Source organism: Mus caroli, unplaced genomic scaffold (assembly GCF_978045245.1).
Source record: "Mus caroli unplaced genomic scaffold, Mus_caroli_1 scaffold_5, whole genome shotgun sequence".
NCBI classification, from domain to species: Eukaryota; Metazoa; Chordata; class Mammalia; order Rodentia; family Muridae; genus Mus; species Mus caroli.
In genome coordinates, this window is record NW_028227260.1 from 106,482,982 (window position 1) to 106,489,797 (window position 6,816).

Here is a 6,816-nt window from a genome sequence, read left to right on the forward strand (position 1 = left end):
GACACAGTGAAACTAACAGAAGTTATGAAACAAATGGACTTAACAGATATCTACAGAACATTTTATCCTAAAACAAAAGGATATACCTTCTTCTCAGCACCTCACAGTACCTTCTCCAAAATTGACCATATAATTGGTCACAAAACAGGCCTCAACAGATACAAAAATATTGAAATTGTCCCATGCATCCTATCAGACCACCATGGACTAAGGCTGATCTTCAAGAACAACATAAATAATGGAAAGCCAACATTCACGTGGAAACTGAATAACACTCTTCTCAATGATACCTTGGTCAACGAAGGAATAAAGAAAGAAATTAAAGACTTTTTAGAGTTTAATGAAAATGAAGCCACAACATACCCAAACCTATGGGACACAATGAAAGCATTTCTAAGAGGGAAACTCATAGCTCTGAGTGCCCCCAAAAAGAAACTGGAGAGAGCACACACTAGCAGCTTGACAACACATCTAAAAACTCTAGAAAAAAAGGAAGCAAATTCACCCAAGAGGAGTAGATGGCAGGAAATATTCAAATTCAGGGATGAAATCAACCAAGTGGAAACAAGAAGAACTATTCAAAGAATTAACCAAAGGAGGAGTTGGTTCTTTCAGTAAATCAACAAGATAGATAAACCCTTAGCTAGACTCACTAAAGGGCACAGGGACAGCATCCTAATTAACAAAATCAGAAATGAAAAGGGAGACATAACAACAGATCCTGAAGAAATCCAAAAAAAACATCAGATCCTTCTACATAAGGCTATACTCAACAAAACTGGAAAACCTGGACGAAATGGACAAATTTCTAGACAGATACCAGGTACCAAAGTTAAATCAGGATCAAGTTAACGATCTAAACAGTCCCATATCCTCTAAAGAAATAGAAGCAGTCTTTAATATTCTCCCAGCCAAAAAAAGCCCAGGACCAGTTGGGTTTAGTGCAGAGTTCAACAGACCTTCAAAGAAGATCTAATTCCAGTTCTGCACAAACTATTCCACAAAATAGAATTAGAAGGAACTCTACCCAACTCATTGTATGAAGCCACAATTACTCTGATACCTAAACCACAGAAAGATCCAACAAAGATAGAGAACTTCAGACCAATTTCCCTTATGAATATTGATGGAAAAATACTCAATAAAATTCTCACTAACCGAATCCAAGAACATATTAAAGCAATCATCCATCTAGACCAAGTAGGTTTTATTCCAGGGATGCAGGATGGTTTAATATATGGAAATACATCAATGTAATCCATTATATAAACAAACTCAAAGACAAAAACCACATGATCATCTTGTTAGATTCGGAAAAAGCATTCAACAAGATCCAACACCCATTCATGATAAAAGTCTTGGAAAGATCAGGAATTCAAGGTCGATACGTAAACATGATAAAAGCAATCTATAGCAAACCAGTAGTCAGCATCAAAGTAAATGGTGAGAAGCTTGAAGCAATCCCACTAAAATCAGGGACTAGACAATGCTGTCCACTCTCTCCATATCTATTCAAAATTGTACTTGAAGTCCGAGCCAGAGCAATTCGACAACAAAAGGAGATCAGGTGGATACAAATTGGAAAAGAAGAAGTCAAATTATTTGCAGATGATATGATAGTATATATAAGTGACCCTAAAAATTCCACCAGAGAACTCCTAAACATGATAAACAGCTTCGGTGAAGTAGCTGGATATAAAATTAACTCAAACAAGTCAATGGCCTTTCTGTACACCAAGGATAAACAGGCTGAGAAAGAAATTAGGGAAACAATACCCTTCTCAAAACTCACAAATAATAGAAAATATCTTGGCGTGACTCTAACTAAGGAAGTGAAAGATCTGTATAATAAAATCTTCAAGTCTCTGAAGAAAGAAATTAAAGAAGATCTCATGGATTGGCAGGATCAATATAGAAAAATGGCTATCTTGCCAAAAGCAATCTACAGATTCAATGCAATCCCCATCAAAATTCCAACTCAATTCTTCAATGAATTAGAAAGAGCAATCTGCAAATTAATCTGGAAGAACAAAAAACCTAGGATAGCAAAAACTCTTCTCAAGGATAAAAGAACCTCTGGTGGAATCACCATGCCTGACCTAAAGCTGTACTTCAGAGCAATTGTGATAAAAACTGCATGGTACTGGTATACTGACAGACAAGTAGACCAATGGCATAGAATTGAAGACCCAGAAATGAACCCGCACACCTGTGGTCACTTGATCTTTGACAAGGGAGCTAAAACCATCTAGTGGAAGAAAGACAGCATTTTCAACAAATGGTGCTGGCACAACTGGTTGTTATCATGTAGAAGAATACCAATCAATCCATTCCTATCTCCTTGTACTAAGGTCAAATCTAAGTGGATCAAGGAACTGCACATAAAACCAGAGACACTGAAACTTATAGAGGAGAAAGTGGGGAAAAGCCTCGAAGATATGGGCACAGGGCAAAAATTCCTGAATAGAACAGCAATGGTGTGTGCTGTAAGATCAAGAATTGACAAATGGGACCTCTTGAAACTGCAAAGCTTCTGCAAGGCAAAAGACACCGCCAATAAGACAAAAAGACCACCAACAGATAGGGAAAGGATCTTTACCTATCCTAAATCAGATAGGGGACTAATATCCAATATATATAAAGAACTCAAGAAGGTGGACTCCACAAAATCAAATAACCCCATTAAAAAATGGGGCTCAGAACTGAACAAAGAATTCTCACCTGAGGAATACCAAATGGCAGCGAAGCACCTGAAAAAATGTTCAACATCCTTAATCATCAGGGAAATTCAAATCAAAACAACCAAGATCAAAAATTCAGGTGACAACAGATGCTGGCGAGGATGTGGAGAAAGAGGAACACTCCTCCATTGTTGGTGGGATTGCAAGCTTGTACAACCACCCTGGAAATCAGTCTGGCAGTTCCTTAGAAAATTGGACATAGTACTACCAGAGGATCCAGCAATACCTCTCCTGGGCATATATCCAGAAGATGTCCCAACCAGTAAGAAGGACACATGCTCCACTATGTTCATAGCATCCTTATTAATAATAGCCAGGAGCTGGAAAGAACCCAGATGCCACTCAACAGAGGAATGGATACAGAGAATGTGGTACATTTACACAATGGAGAACTACTCAGCTATTAAAAGGAATGAATTTATGAAATTCCTAGCCAAATGGATGGACCTGGAGGGCATCATCCTGAGTGAGGTAACACAATCACAAAGAAACTCACACAATATGTACTCACTGATAAGTGGATATTAGCCCAAAACTTAGGATACCCAAAATATTAGATACAATTTGCTAAACATATGAAACTCAAGAAGAATGATGACTGAAGTGTGGACACTATGCCCCTCCTTAGAATTGGGAATAAAACACCCATGGAAGGAGTTACAGAGACAAAGTTTGGAGCTGTGACGAAAGGATGGACCATCTAGAGACTGCCACATCCAGGGTTCCACCCCATAATCAGCTTCCAAATGCTGACACCTTTGCATACACTAGCAAGAATTTGCAGAAAGGACCCAGATATAGCTGTCTCTTGTGAGACTATGCTGGGGCCTAGCAAACGCAGAAGTGGATGCTCACAGTCAGCTAGTGGATGGATCACAGGGCTCCCAATGTAGGAGCTAGAGAAAGTACCCAAGGAGCTAATTGGATCTGCAACCCTATAGGTGGAACAACATTATGAACTAACCAGTACCCCGTATCTCTTGACTCTAGCTGCATATGTATCAAAAGATGGCCTAGTAGGCCATCACTGGAAAGAGAGGCCCATTGGACACACAAACTTTATATGCCCCAGTACAGGGGAACGCCAGGGCCAAAAAATGGGAATGGGTGTGTAGGGAATTGGTGGGGGAGGGTATGGGGGACTTTTGGGATAGCACTGGAAATGTAATTGAGGAAAATATGAAATAAAAAAAAAGTATTTAGAAGCAAAAAAAGTCATTGACTGTGAATAGAATACTTGGTACACTGACCAAATAAATTGATAGTTTAGTGAATGGTAGTGAAAATATTAATTAGACCCTAGACTCTGCCATCTTCTCTTTTGGATTTTGTTATTGTTGTCTATAACATCTTAGAAAAGAATTTTAAGATGGTAAGGAATATTAAAACAGCCAAAAATCAGCATCCCAAATAAAAGTCATGTTATTTTCCTTCTTAGATGATATCTTATTTTAGAGTTGAGGCTGGGCTTCTAGACTCAAGTAACTCAGGGTTCTTAAATTTTGTCAAAGATCAATTTCTTCCTCCCTTATAGCTACTCATTTTCTGGATATACTTTTAAATTAAATCTACTACCTCCAAATCTTTGATTTATATTAGATTTGGACAAAATGGACATCAAGATGCAATAATAATAGCATTGGCTCTGTGTTTTCCAGACCAGGAGAAGGAATGGCAGCCTGATGATATCTGACAACAACCCACGAGACTCCCAGTTTACTCCTTGGAAAATTCTTTCGGCATTCCAAACACATTGTTCACTGCATTCCCTGAGTCCATCTGGATACTAGAGCACCTTCCACACAGAGGGCAAAAAGAAATTCTTCTCTTTTAGCTCAAATACCATGGGAACTGTTCAGAGCAATTTTCATTCAAAGGATTTCTCTCTCCTACAAGACTTGTTATATGTATTGTCCCTGAAAATTTCTGCATGACAATATAAAATTCACCCCAAAGGAGTTAGATTTTCTCAAGTCTCCAACCAAATTGCACTGACACCAGACTTTTGCTCCTGTTGTCTAACTATTTTTTCCTTATTTTCCTTTGTTCTTTATGTTCTATAAGACATTTTACCTTGTTCTTGATACAACACCTGTCCCTACATTCTATCATTCTTTGAGAAAAAGTATGTCTAACTTATTGACGTTTCCTATGTCAATGAAATAGTATCTTCTAAAAGTAGATTATTCAACTAATATTTTGGTAAATGAATGAGTCACTGAGCATAATCTTTGCTAAGATTTACTGGTATTCTACTGGTTTTATTTTTTAGTAAGTCACACAAATATTGAAACACAGCATTTATTTTTACAGAATAGAGGATTCCATTGATTTAAAAAATAAAACATCACATAATTTGTTTTCTTTTTTCTAAATACATAACAAGCATCAATAAATCTGTGATTAAAGCTTTTTTCATAAACTTAGATTATAAAGATAGCATTTTTTTTTACTAAAAGGAATATCATTTGATAATCTATCCCGAATGAAAAAATAGTTACCTCCCAAACAGCATATATGATAGTGTTGCACTCCACTGTTGTCTACTCAACCTAATTTTGACCTTCCATTACTTAGAATTTGTATTGCTTTTTTCAAACTCAGAATGAACACATTCAAAAATAAATGCATCACTCTGGGTACAAGCTGGAAGCTCATGCTCTGTCATCATTGTGACTCGGCTTCTACTTGAAGAAATACTTCTGGCTCAGGCCTTATCTTCCTCTTCTCTTAAAGCCTCTTCATACAAAAATAAGAAAAACAGTGGGTTATGCTCATTGATTCTTGCCAAAAATTCTAAACCTTTCATCTTGGTCATTTCAGCATGAGCTCTCGGACCCCATAAAACCTCAAGTGTGGAGGATGACACTTAGACACCTACTGATATGCCAAATAATTTTCTTGCACCAAATCTCTGGTCAGAAATGCTCTGAGCTCACCGTAGATGGGATGATCCTCCCCATCATATATTCCCATCATATTCAGGAATTCCCAACACTTTCTTCAGAAGCACAGTTTCCTTCTATGAGTATAAAGCCAAGAATAACAATGAGGAAACCATTTCTAGGCATTCGCTGCTCTCCACTCAGCTTTTCTTTATAGGCGAGGTTCAATGAACTGACAAGTGTATAGGAGTTGCTTATAGGACAGTCTTCCTTGATATCAATGCCAAAAAACATGTACAGGCACTTAGAAGAATCCATAAAGATCATGTGAAATTGTTTCTTGTATTCTTTGCTGACAATCTCTAATATTTCTACTTTTGTGATTGGTTCCTTCACTTGATACTTGAAGATCATAGCATATACCAAATCAGTTTTTTTTTTCCTTTAGTAGGCTATTCAACAAAGATGGTATATCTTTTGAAGACTGGATAATGCCTAGATTCGCCTCTTTTTCCGTGTGTGTGGTTAATATTTTCATCTAAATTTTTCTGAAATGTGAATGAGCAGAAGTAGCTCTGAGTTTTCTGAAGAGTCAGTATTCCTGAAGCATGCCTCTCTTCCTCAATGCCCTGAAATAGATGAGAGATAGAGAATTGGGTGGAAAAGGAGGGGAAGAGAAGTTAAAGTATGTAAGGAGAGATTTAAATACGGAAAACATATGGATGATGTGTTATTATTCTCATACTTTCTAGTTTCTTCCTCGTTTTCATCTTCATCTTCCCCTTCTTGATCTTCTTCATACTCTTCCCACTCTTCCATTTCCTCATCCTCCATTTCATTCTCTTTTTCTTCCTCATTACCTTCTTTTTCCTCCTCCTCCTCATCTTGTTCTCTCTCTCTTTCTTCTCCCTCCTTTTCTTCCTCCTCTTCCTCTATATCCTGCTCCTCCTTCCCCTCCTTCTTCTTTCGCTCCTCCTTTTCCTCCTCCTCCTTCTCTTTTTCCTCCTCCTCCTCTACTTTCTCCTCCTCCTCCTTCTCCTTCTGCTCCTCAACCTCAACCTCCTCTTCCCCCTCTTCTGGTATGGGTAGCAATGCAAACATGGGGTCCTCTGTTTCATTTGGATCCTGGAAATCACCCTCAAGACGGAGACGGATACACCTTTGCTGGCGATGCATGATGATTCTTATAG

At 37.9% G+C, this 6,816-nt stretch overlaps 1 pseudogene; it reads right to left on the reverse strand.

The window, feature by feature from the left end:
- Nucleotides 1–5,448: 5,448 nt before the first annotated feature.
- LOC115030097 (melanoma-associated antigen 10-like) lies at nucleotides 5,449–6,460 on the reverse strand (annotated as a pseudogene).
- Between the last annotated feature and the right edge of the window lie 356 nt (nucleotides 6,461–6,816).